The sequence below is a fragment of the Solea solea genome, chromosome 14 (assembly GCF_958295425.1).
Source record: "Solea solea chromosome 14, fSolSol10.1, whole genome shotgun sequence".
Taxonomy (NCBI): Eukaryota; Metazoa; Chordata; class Actinopteri; order Pleuronectiformes; family Soleidae; genus Solea; species Solea solea.
Genome location: NC_081147.1, coordinates 4,216,569 through 4,229,904, shown reverse-complemented (window position 1 = coordinate 4,229,904; position 13,336 = coordinate 4,216,569). Strand labels below are relative to the sequence as shown.

The window sequence follows — 13,336 nt, the reverse complement described above, 5'->3', positions numbered from 1 at the left end:
TTCAGTTCTATCATGGCCTTCACATATTTTGTTATTATTACAGCCTATTCTAGAATGATTGGAAGGTTCAGAGCTTGAGTGGATCACATCACACCTTAGTTTTGTAATGACGATACACTTCATCACAAGTTAAAAGTGTAAGTGCAGTATTTCATGTTGCAACGGTGTGAGTAGAGCATTGATTCACGCGTTGCAACTCGTGCTGATACACAAGAAATGTTGTCTGTATGTACTGTGGTTTTATTTAAGAGCATACATGTACAAAATGATCACTTATCTCAGCAGAGTAAAACTAAAAACACTATTTCGATGAAACCTTTTAGGGATGTAATTAGGATGTTTGAATGTGGTGGTGATACGGATTTGGCACCACTTAAAAGCAAATTGTGTTATTTTGTTGTTATTGTGAGGTGGCCACACTGGATAGCCCTGTTGCCTTACCACGAAAAGACCTGGGTTCGTGATCCAGTCCAATTGCATGTTCTCCCAATGTGCGAATGGGTTTTCTACAGGTTCTCCGGTTTCCTCCGAAAGTCCAAAAAACGTAATTAATTTATCTAAATTGACCGTAGGTGTGAATGGTTGTTCATCTCAATACAGTGTATATGCCCTGCGATGCTCATGTGGAGGATAAAGCGATAGTTAACTGTATATTAACACTTGACTAACCTTAGCAGAGGTTTGCAGTCTCTGAGTGTGTTCTCTAGGGGAAGCCATTCCATTGGTCTCTGTTTATACAGTGTTATGTTAATGTTGTTGTGAAAATTTGTTTTTCTTTACGTGATTGGAGGCGGGGCTCTGTTTAAGGTGAAGTGGCCCCTTTATCCGCTACACCCTTCTCTGTATGTCACTACGCAGATATTCCAAATTCTAACAATGTCTTTCTTGTTGTAATTTGGAAGTTGCATGAATTTGCCGAGTGAATTAAATGCATAGCTTGATTCTCCAGGGTATGGTGGTATTTCCCTGTCTACAATTGAATGTAATACATAAACTGACTTATGCAGGTTTGAGTGGAGTAACAAATAAAGATTCAGCACTCTCGATGAGTTTCTTCCATAAATTAAGGAAATTAGGTTATATTTTCAACCCAGATACATAGTAACATTCACTGTTCTCTCAGTGGCAGTAGCAACAGTCATTGCTCTTTTTATTCTCTACTACTTTATTTATTTATTTTTTTTTTTTCTTCAGGGAAAGGAGGACAACTTCAGGCAGACTATAAGCGGGGAAGAGAGAAACGTCGAGGCAGATGAAGAGAAGGACGTAAATGGACAGGATTACAAGTAAGAAAGAGCTACTTCAGGAGGGGACTAGTTCTTTAAGACATGATGAAGTGGGACTTAAAGTTCTCTCTCTTTCTCTGTGTGACAGACCAAGAGGGAGAGAGAGAGATGGGCTTTGCTTTTTGTTTTTAGAGACGGCATCTATGTGAATTTCTGTGTGAGGTCTGAATCTATGTTGTAGTTAGTGGTTGACTCATGGTGATGATTTAAAACATGAAGAGCTTCCTTGAATGCATTTCTTAGCTGCTCCTTTAAAGCCTGCCCAACTCTAGAGGATAACTGGCCAGATTTTGGCCCCAATCTGTCTGATTTGAGGCCGGTTTGAACAGATAATCTGGCCAAATTATCCCGTAGTGTGAATCACACGTGATTTAAAAGTCATCGGATGACTCTGAGTCTTCCCGAATAAGCATCAAACATGTTGGATATTGAACAGTGATTGAGGGCGTGTGCAAACCCCTACTATGAGTTGAGGGGTAAACGGATGTTGCTTACTTCTGAGTAGAACTGAAACATGGCCGAAAAAGAGGACAAACTTGTTGATTTATGGCAACAGTTTGATTGCTTGTTTAACAGGTCCTGCAAAACGAATGGAGAACTAACTGACAACGCAGATGGTCCGCCACCATTGCTGTTTACATTCTGAAGTCATGTTTTATTACACAAGTTTCTGTGAGCTCCAAATCCCTGGAATCTTCACCATGAAATAGTCTGATCAAACACCAAGTGTGTGGTCCTGCAACTTGACTGGATATTCTAGTACGTGCTTTCTCAGGATTAAAACATTGAAAATCAGTTAAAAGTGCATTGTGTCTCTAGTTTCCCAGTTTTTCGAAATCAAAAAGAATTTGAAAATCCTCAATATACTGTGGACCTTGCGTTACTCACACTAGCTTGCATGCGCTGTAGTTTTTGTTTTTGGTGTAAACAATTGCACTATGACAAAATTATTTCTGATGCTGAAACATCATCAAGATTTGATTTGTCACTGTCTATATGTGGCAAATCCAACTTAAACAAAACTAGTGTTTCCGTTAAATTACTACATTGTTTAAATAGTTGTATGGTAATCATGCTTGAATGAGCAAATATCACCTCTGACCCTTATTTTCTGGTTGCCGTGCGACTAGCCAGTAGCAACCATGCCTGTGGAGCTTCCATGCAGTGCAATATTTTGCGAGGCGAAGTCAGCCCAGCCATCACGCACTAATAACAGAGCCAGGGTTCGCTGATGCTGATAGGTTTTAAAAAAGTCCTAAATAATGAATTTTGTTATTATCAGTTTCTGCCAAGGTAGTGCTGACATAGCATGTGCTCTGTTCTCATGCCAACCAAGTTGTTGTCTACATCTGCCAATGAAGATGCAGAATGATGATAATGATGATGCTGAGTAAATATCCAAAATGCACAATGTACTTCTAGTTCTTTAATCATCTCTTTTATGTACTTATAAATAGTTATAGACATATAGCAATAAACGTCTGACAGACTGAAAGAGAAACAATGAGGGAATAATTGTTGGAAGCATCTGCTCCTGTCACTGTCATCATCACTCTTCCACTAAATATTCTTTCTCCTTGTCTCTGACTCTGGGACAAAAGCTGCGGCAATAATAATAATTATAATTTATCATGCACTTTCATTACTCCATGATTCACTTACCATGCATTAACAACTTCCCAGCTCCACTTAACATCACTTATTACTTGCTACAATGTCCTGTTTTATAACTATAGACAAATTATCTTAATATAAAAGCAATGTCCTCACTGTCCGTCTGTAAAATTCCAACCAAAAATGGGCATATATCAAGTATGTGTGAATGGGCAGACATGTTTGGCAGTGCCAGAGGACAATCAAGCTATCGCTTGCTCTTCCTAAATCAGTTTGACACTTACATCATCATGGTTTCTGCTTCCTCTCTTTAATCTCACTATTTGTTGGTGTACTCCCCACTATCATCATGCTTTTGTGTACCTGGGGGAAGTAGGGAAATGAATGAACGGACGACTGAAGACAAAACAGGAAAGAAGACAAGACATCATAAATCATTGAGCAGACAAGAACAGGTGGCTCTCTCCTACCCCCACATCATCTATACTTTCAGTGGGTAAAATATTTATCGGGCTGCCGTGAAGGGAGGCACTCATAATTTGGTTTCCATGCATGGCGGCACTCAGGCTCATTACAAGTAAATATTCTAAACATTTTTACTGAAAATGTCTTCATAACTAATGTGCTATTACCAGAGGTGGGTAGAGTAGCCAACAAAAAATTACTCAAGTAGAAGTAAAAGTACTCATGAAAATAATGACTTGAGTAAGAGTAAAAAAGTATGCAGTGAAAAGAAGTACTGAGATTCTCCGGATTTATTTTTGAAATATTCAGAGCAACACAAACGGTACAAAGTAGACATATTATAAAACAGCAATGTTTAAATTAAGATATGTTAAATAATATTTTTTTAAATAAAACAACAAATACGGTCTTTATAATAAAATAAATAACCTTTGAACTAAAACAATACTATATTAAGTATTTGGGCAATGAAATACATTACCGTTTAACTAAAACAAATTAATAATATATTAATAATAAATAACAGCTGGTGCCGCGGCACGGAGTAACATGACAACACTTGTTATGTGACTCAACTGGCTGCATTTGATTGGCAAGATTTTGTTTGCCATAGCCAACAGGGAGAGAAATAGATCACACATGTAATAAATTTAAATAAAAATAAAAAGTAACAACCGTCACTTAGCCAAAATGGAACAGCGAGTATACTCAAGTATATGTATATGACCTGACCCATCGCGGTCAGTCAAACAATTTTTGGAGCTGACTCTGGATGCAATAGGGTAGTGTCATTAGCAGCTGCCAATAGACTGGACAGACTAATGACTGGTATGTCCAGTGTCATTCAGTATCTGCAGAAGTTACCAAAAGTATTTTGTGACTCATTATAGAATTTAGTGGAGGCTGTGCACAGAGGGATAATAACAATACTCATAATAATAATAACAACTTTAATTTACAAAGTGCCTTTCACGAAACCCAAGGTCGCTGTACAAGTAGAGAAAAAGACAAAACAGGACAAAAGCACAAACACACAATCAGGTGGCAAAAACCTGCAGGAACAACTGTTGCTTCAACATTGATTTAAATGACTCGGATGCAGCAGTGCTCTGCTATTGTCCCCTCATAATGCTAAAATGTCAATGCCTTTTTCGTTTTAAGCCATGAATCCCTTAACAACAACTAAAAGACATTGTACACATATTTTATGGATATTGAAAGTTTTAATCGCATAGTCCAAGTTTTCCCTTACTGAACAAAAGATAAGGGATTGGCTTATATTTTAGCGCAAGATAGAATAGAACAAAATATAATAGAACATGTCTACAAAATAGGGGGAAAAAACAACATATGAATAAAACCACAAGGTTTGTGGAATAAAATAAAATAAAATTAGTCAGGATTGTAAGGTGCAGAGGAAAAGGGTATCGTGTCCTTGGCTCTGAGTGCGTGTCCGTTGGGGTGTGGATGGGATTTGTTCAGGGATTATTGGTAGTCCGTATGGCCCAGGGGAATAACCTGTTTGTCAGTCTGGTGGTGTGGGATTTGATTCACCTGAAGTGCTGTCCAGAGGGCAACAGGTCAAACAGGTGATGGGTGGGATGTGAAGGGTCTCCTGTGATGGCCCAACGTTTTGTGAGGCAACAAGATTTGGATTTTTCATCCGGGGAGAGCAAAGGGCAGCCGACCCTCTGCACAGCCTCCCTGTCCTCAGCTGAGGAGCCTGTGTACCACACACCCAGACAGTATGTCAGTACACTCTCCACAGAGGAGTGATAGATGGCCACCAGTAGCTTCTTGTCCAGATTTTTCTTCCTGAGGACACGGAGCAAGTGCAGCCGCTACTGACACATCCCCAAGGCCCTCAGTGTTATGAGTTCAGGAGTTGTGTGTGGTGCTGCGTGCATATAATAATTAATTATAATTGTACCCAGACATTGACAAAAAAAATATTTTAAAATAAACATTCCAAATGGATGATCTGACATCACAGTACAGTTGCATCATTTAGTCTACAGCTGAAACTGTCATCTGTGTGTGCCCAATCTCGATTAAGACATGTTTTAGTCATATTCAAATTTAACATCCCATTACCATCCATTTAGCAGTGCATAGTTAAATTAGAAGGCAATCATCATAACACTATGACAGGGTGTCAAGTATCATAGCACTTGCTGAAGGATTGGAAACATACACAAATTCAAAATCGAGAAGAGATCAATTATTATGACTCCAGTCACTAAATGGAGAACAAAAAAATAAATACATTTTAAAAAAGGGTAACTTTGAAAGTGTGTGACTTTTTTAAATGTATGTCAGTAATACTGCCCATCCCTGATTGTACCTTTGCTCTCAACTTCTAAACATCACTCGATGGTGGACGTATTAATCACCTCAGCATAAGAAGTGTGCATTTGATTAATTGTTCCCAGTCCTTGACAGATGTCTGGATGGGCTCACTATTCAAGAAGTTATTTGCCTCAGGTCAAGTGTTGAGAAATGTTATATTATGGATGTGAAAGTATAAGTGATTCTTGGCCGCGTGTGTGTCTGACCTTAAACTCTACTCAAGGTCTTCATTTATAAACTAAGTTTGCCGACCTAATATTCAAATGAATGATCATTTTCAGCCCATCTAAGGGTGATGTTTTGAAAGTGGGTGGAGACTGTTGATGTAAAATACTGTATATTATTGTCTACCATGATGGAGATTTTCTTGGGACACTGCAATCATTCATTCATTATCTAGCACTTTACACTATACTGTCATATTTAATTATATATGACACATTTTGTTGGCCTCAAGGTCTAGCATAAAAACAGAAAGCCCTACTATTGTGTGACATGTTGACAGTCCAATATTGCAACTCTTCTGGCTTGAGAACTCTTCTAAGGATTCTAGGGTCTTCATTTTTGGATGAGAGAAATTGATGAAAACATATAAATTAAGTCCTGTAAGTATGACAGCAGTAATCTGGGCTGTGATAGATGGAGGGCCATCATCAGGAGCTTATGAGCATCAAGCTTTTGTCTTGCTCATATGGCAAACTGCTGAGGTGCACAAATCCATCATCTCTGGACAACATTAACAGTCATCAAACAACTTCAGAGGCTTTACCATTAGTGTCTGGATGGGGGCGGGGTACAGCGAGGAAACCATGGAAGATCATTTACTTTAGATAGAGTTCTGCACTTTCCCTTGATGTATTACCACCTTTTTTTTCATATGAGTGGTGGTCCATGAGTGGAGCTCACTAAGTATATCTGTGCCAGAAGCATTCACTAATGAAAACTATTAGACAGGCAATCGATGACAGCTCAAAAGAAAGGTAAAATGGTCTTTGAACTTTGTGAAGAGCAATCCTGAAATGGAGAGATTGGATGTGACAGAGTCACAGTAGAAGAACTGTGAATGCAGAAATCAAATGTGTCCACTCATCTTTACCCAAAGGGCATTTTGAGTTGAGGCAGTGCACTGATGTTGAATATGAGGACTAATTGACTCATTTTACATTTGAAGCAGGCAGTGTACATCCTAATTAATATAGTGATACTGCTCCACTGAGCCTCTTAGCCAGTGGACAATGGGCAGTTAATGGCTTCTACTGTAAAGGTGCCAAAACCAACTACTGCTGTGTAGGAATTAATTTTCTTCACTGGTGTCACCAGCAAAAAATGGAAGCTTTGGTTGTCACATTGCCCAAATACATTTACATACAAGACATTCTTGCACCTGCAAATTGATGGAGGTGCAAATTGATCCCCCAAACATCTGTTTACAGTGAAGGTTGACAGCTGCTTTTAGCCATGCAGACCTTTGAACAACTGGTCTGGAACAGGCTCATCCCAGGTGAGTTTTTCTTTTATCAGCTGCTGCACCAGTGTTTTTGCAAGAAGAGTGAATGGAGACAAGAATGAGAATGTGAGATTTTATGGACCACATCGTGATCAGACTAGCTTATGAATCACAGTCGGTTGTGGCTATAGTTATGGCCTCACACAGCAAGAAGGTCACCAGGTCATATCCTGGTTAGGAACTGGCCTTTTTGTATGAAGTTTTCCCCTGTGTGCATGTGTGCTCCCTTGAGACTATGCATGTGCTAGCTGTTGTCTGTGTATTGGCCCTGTGATTGACTGGTGACCTGTTTACCTGTGCACATTTCCTCTCACGAAGGTCTGCTGGGATTTTCTCCAGTTCCCCTTGCAACCCTCAAAAGATAAGTAGTAGATAATGAATACATGTTCGAACCCCCTTTGGAAACAATAATAGAACTGCTCAGGATTTTACAATGATTTAACAGTAAATGACAAATGTTCCACTCCAAAAGAGGCAAAATCAATACAGGCACTCTTTAATTTCTTACTATTTAATGTAAGTGGAAGAATTCTCTTTTCTGTTTTTTTTTTTTTGTTCAATCAATCATCACTTAATATTATTTAGCTGCTATGAAATTGCTACATCATTTAGTATTGCACTAAAGCACCATTATATGAGTTGGTGAGGGATATCAGGCCCTAAGATGCAGACACCTAATAAGGGCAGGTTGTTCCAATGAAGGTGCATTTGAAATGAAATAACAAAGGTTTCCAGAAACCTACTAAACCAAACTACACTGAGGAAAATGAGGGAACAATATGTATACTATACAATATGTAACACTGGGAAGATAAATGCATTCGAATTAAAACACATTCAGTGCATTTCCATGCACAGTCAAATCGAGACACACCCACTGTTCATTTGGGCTATTACCTCTGCCCTGCTGGGACACACACAAACACACATACACACACCTCCTTCCAGCTTGTTAGAACGGCGATCTCTCGTTTTAAAATTGTTGGCTTGATTTGATTTATTTGACAAAAATAAAAAAAAAATAGACGCAGAACAGTTATAGGACTTATTATCAGTACGGTCACCTACAGGAAGTCAAAAGGGTGACACATGAAACGGATGCTCCACTTCATTGTTAAGAAAAAATAAATAAATAAATAAACGTGCACAGAATACATCCTCAAATGTTCAAAACATTATACAGTAAACCAAACAAAATAAATAAAAACATATAATTCATAACTAACACCACCATGGATGCAAGCATGCAATGACAAACTGTGACTTCCTGGACAAAATCCATGCTTTCTAACATTCAGCATCTTATCTAGCATCACTATTCCTTACATGTACTACATATTAAAGTACACACATAAATCCAGGACAAAAAAAGGCAAACATGTAGTGAGTGGCATGTCAAGCACCATGAGTCTTCCTACCATCCATTAACTTAAACATATCCCTGTCTTTAATCTCTGTCACTGTTGTCTTATTCGTCTGTGTACCAGCTTCTATTATTTAAAGGTATTAGATGGGGATGGGAAATGTGATGCATGTGCAGAACACAGTGGAATTTAAGTGGAATTATAAGGGTCCAAATAATAACAGTACAAAGAGTCAATGTGGAATCCGTAGATAACCTAGGACCCCAGGTGTTAGCAGTTTATCCTGTTAGAGTTTGGAGGGGGCCAAACCCAAGGCTAAGTACTGCAACTAAGTACTAACACACAGGTCAAGCAGCACTGACTGTGTGTCAGTACTTCATACAGCCACACTTCAAAAAGCTGAACTACGACATAGGAGTCTGTCATCATGCTAATTTCTTACTTTTTCCGCAGTTTATTAACCCTCCTGTAATTGCGTGGCACCGTTCAGCTAAATTGTAAAGAGAATTCTGTATTTCGAGCTGGCTCATCATCAGTGGAAGACATCAATAAGTCATCTTTCTTGGCTAAGAATCTTCGTTGCATACTAATTGTGGTGATATGTGCCTGTATGGGATATTTTTACTGTGAAATTCATAGAATGTAAAGTAGCAAATCAATCTTGAAAAAATGCCATTTCTCTGATCTCATACAATTAATATTAAAGAACATGGAAAAAAAATCCACAGAAACGAGTGTTTAATCTCTGGTGAGATGAAAAGACCTATTTTTATTGCATTATGGACATGCTTTGCCACAAGAGACAAAAAAAAATAACACACTTAAATGATGTCCCATCTGTCACCTCTACAGTAAAAATATATTTCACCACATCCATTGAGAGTTTAGTTTCTCACTGAGTCAGCCACTGAATATCACTGTGATGTGCAGGCGGTATAAAGTCATCAATGGCTGACAATGGACGTTGTGTCTTCCAGGAAGAGGACTAACAAGTCATGGAGTTTGTGTTCATGCAGTGCACGATAAACATGACAGTAGGAGTGACCAAGAAACAAGTAACACCGGACAAAATTATTTTTGTCTTGTGTCATGAGAAATAAAAAAAGAAAAATGTGACTTCCCAAGAAAATATACTGTAACAATATTAATAAAAGAGAATTATATATATATATATATTTATTTTTTTTTTCATGAAAATTGTATATAATTTATACTGACCTAATGTGTCCCTTTTTAGAAGTGTATCCATTACCACAAGGTGTCAGCAGCAGTGAATTCATTTATAGGGCTCCTTGAATGCATCTTGTAGCTAGTCCTCTAAACAGAGCAACAGATCACAACATATTGTGTATCCAAAAATAATCATAATTTACGATCGCTGACAAAAGCTAAATGTATTTCAAGCAATAATATCAGACATGTAAGAACTTGTTTATGTACATATGTGAGTGAGAACCACTGACCACTGACATATTCTATGAAAAGGAGGTATTTAAGAATGTCTGATGTGTTCGAACAGGATAAGCAAATCACCTATTGCTGACCATGAATTTCATGTTTCATAGTGTTCATTGAACTAGACCTGACCATATGTCCATGTGTGTTAACAAATGGGGGAGGAGCTGGTACAATATTGTTGCTGCTTGGATTCTTCAAAAACTGCCAAAAAAGTGTTGCATGTGTTCATTGATGAAGTGTCTCTGAAAAACAAAAAAAAACACACAATTACTGTACCGCTCCAGTATTTCACATTCCACAACGCAATAGTGCCACACAGTGAGAGTGCAAGCTGTCTTTTTTCCCCCCTCCCTTTCAAGATAAAATTAATTTTGTCTTGATAAGAGTGATTTATTTCATAATGCACATCTTAAAATGTGTTTAATTATGAAAAACAAATAGATTTTTTTATTACCACCCACTGCCCTCATTGCCCATGTGAATTTGTTATATAAATTTTAACATCCATTACATTGCCTTTTTGCGGGTCACCTGTGCAGGACACCACATGCAGTCATAAAACTATCAAATTGATGCCAGTAAACAATTTTCCCGTTATTTGCTAGAAAATGAATAATGACTCCAAAAATACCAAAATCATGGTAAATAGACAGTCAGACACAAAGACGATTGAAACAGCATTGACTTCACTTAAACTCCGCCGCCCCAGTGTTGTTTATCTGTCCGTGCCGTCTGCCATTTTGTTATTGCTTAGAGAGCCATAATGCCCCCTTATCGTCTCAAATTTTTAAAAGCTCTGGAGCATCTTCCCCACTCAGTTGCTCCACTGCCACAACTTCAGTGTTGCCCTCATACTCTTTTTTTTTTTTTCCAAGAAAAAACCCTGTCATTCCAGACTCCAATTATCTAACTACAATTTCCAAACTTGTATTGATTTGGTCTAAAATACTTGCACTCGTTGTCTTTTATTAACACAAGGAGGATGTAAAAGAAATTGACCTGTCCTCAGCTGGTAAACCTTTATTGATCTGCGAGCTCTCAATCAGGCAGAGGTTAAGTGATGGAACAGGAGAAATACAGTCCTTCAGTTTACTGTATTTGATTAAGTAGCAGTGCAGTTGATTTATGCCGCCAGACACTTCAATGTTTCACTCAACTCGGAGTAGTTCTTGTACGGAAAGATAAATCATTTTCTAAACAGTCCCCAGAATCCCAGGAGCAGATACAAAAGCTAAGTGGCATCACAAAGCATGGAAAGTAGTCATGTCATTTTTTGGGGGATTTTTTTGAAAATTGGAATCATTGTTCAAGAAGAAACAATAATTGATTTGAGTTCAAGGCAAGATCCAAACAAAATAGCAAAAGCAGCTTTAAAAGGCATTTTTTTTCTAAGAGCTAGCTCATCTTATAAATAGTCCATATTTCAACCAGAGGTCCTTATCAGGGCTACAGTCAAATCATAAGCTAGACAAAAATAAGGTGAAATTGAAGTGAGTTATTTGACTCTTCCAAGAGTCTTGCATTTAAACGTTTTCCCTTGTCACTTTATTAAAACCTGTGAGTGTCTAATGACTAATGATGTTCAGCACTGAGTCAAGGATGAACATTTCTTCCCTCTGCAGTGGTTGCTCTCTGACAACTGCTGTTTATTTTTTTCTTGCACTGCACTCCACTGTTATCACATCCACGTCTTTAAATATTAGAAAAAAAAAAGAAAGAAAGAGGGAAGAAAAAGTTCCCTGGGACAGGTCAGGAAGTCCTGCTGAGCAAAATGATCCCTGCAATTGGCTGAAAGCTACAGTTGGAAATGGCTCCTCTCTGAGCTAATGTGTTCCGCAGTACACTTTGTCTGGATTGTGCCAGATTTACTGGGGCCGCACTCTGTCAGACATCCTGTAAAAGCAGTGTCAAAATTCATGTCAAACTGACTAAAGCCTGGGAAATGTGTGTGAACTATATTGTCAGAGTTTTAAAGCCATTTTCACTCTCGTTTTGCAGCACCTTGCTTTTTTCCCTCCATCTTCTACCAGAAAGCCTAATTTTCATCAACTCCGTCCCTACATCTTTACCCCAGATAGGGCAAAGTAAGATGAATGGCCTCCCCTGTATAAAATATAGTACAATTCGCTCATTTACTTTAATTGTGATATTAGTAAGTCCTTCAATTCAGACAAGAGATAAGTCAATCCAAAACTCAATATCCAGTTTAATTAAAATCACTCCATAGGATATCCTAGAAAATTTTAAAAAGGTAAATTATGATACAATCTAAACATCAACAAAGTGTCAAGTAATTTGGTTTGTGAAATGTATTTGTCACTTGAAAATGATTTTATTTTTTAGTCTGCATAATTCATACTTATACTTATAATTAAGTCAAATGTATTTCTTTGTAATTTCACACTCATGTCTACTAAATGCATTTTATTGTAAATCAATTGCTATCTTTTAGGTAATTTTACTATATTGGTTGGTTTTCTTATGAGCTTTATTTACTGTTCCAACATTAGTTAAAACAGTATTTCTTATTTATTGTCATGTTTTTATCATGTTAGTTGTTTAAAAATAGAATACAAATATAAAATCAAATAACTTCATTCCATGAACGCTAACAATGACATAAATGCTTCACATTCTGTATAGAGAAACGTCTGCCACCATTATTTGGACTTGGGCTGCAAATGTCTGCCATTTATTTGGAGCATTATGTCTTTGTCAGCATTGTTAAATGACATCCTACTGGCTTCTGATTCAGGTGATTAGATGTTATTATTGTCCTGCTTGACCTTACTGCTGCTTTTTGTGGACCACAATTTTACTAATGCGCTTCCAGCATATAGTGGGCATTTGTGGTGCTGTTCTATCTGGCAGATTGAATTTTGTATGCAAGGGAGAAAAACGCGGTATCTCCTTCGACTGTAAGGAAGCTTACTTGGTCAAATCACTTCTTCAGCATGTCTTGAGAAGATTAAGGCTTGGACCTGGGCCCCTTAGCACTGCATGTTGAGCCTACAGTCACAAATCTGGGTTTTAAGATGGACAGTGATTTTAAATTGGACCGTCAGATTGGTGCAGTATTGAAGTCCAGCTGTTTTCATTTAAGACATGTAACAGTAATCCATGACTTTTACATCTCACCATTACTGCAATGCACTTTATTCCTCAGACTAGACTCTCACATCTCCAGCTTGTTCAAAATGCTGCTGCATGTCGAAAGGCACAGTGTGTGGTTGATAAAAATGTGTTCAGATGTTTTTTCAAAGAAAATGAGCCAAGGTCAATGAGTGAGAAAA

At 37.9% G+C, this 13,336-nt stretch overlaps 1 long non-coding RNA gene across 1 annotated transcript in view; it reads left to right on the top strand.

Moving 5' to 3' along the window:
- The first annotated feature begins 1,205 nt into the window (after nt 1-1,205).
- Nucleotides 1,206-13,336, top strand: part of LOC131472869 (uncharacterized) — a 94,686-nt gene continuing 82,555 nt past the window's right edge. Inside the window, exon 1 of the long non-coding RNA XR_009242142.1 lies at nt 1,206-1,286. This is a non-coding gene — a long non-coding RNA (uncharacterized LOC131472869). The remainder of the gene's footprint in view (nt 1,287-13,336) is intronic.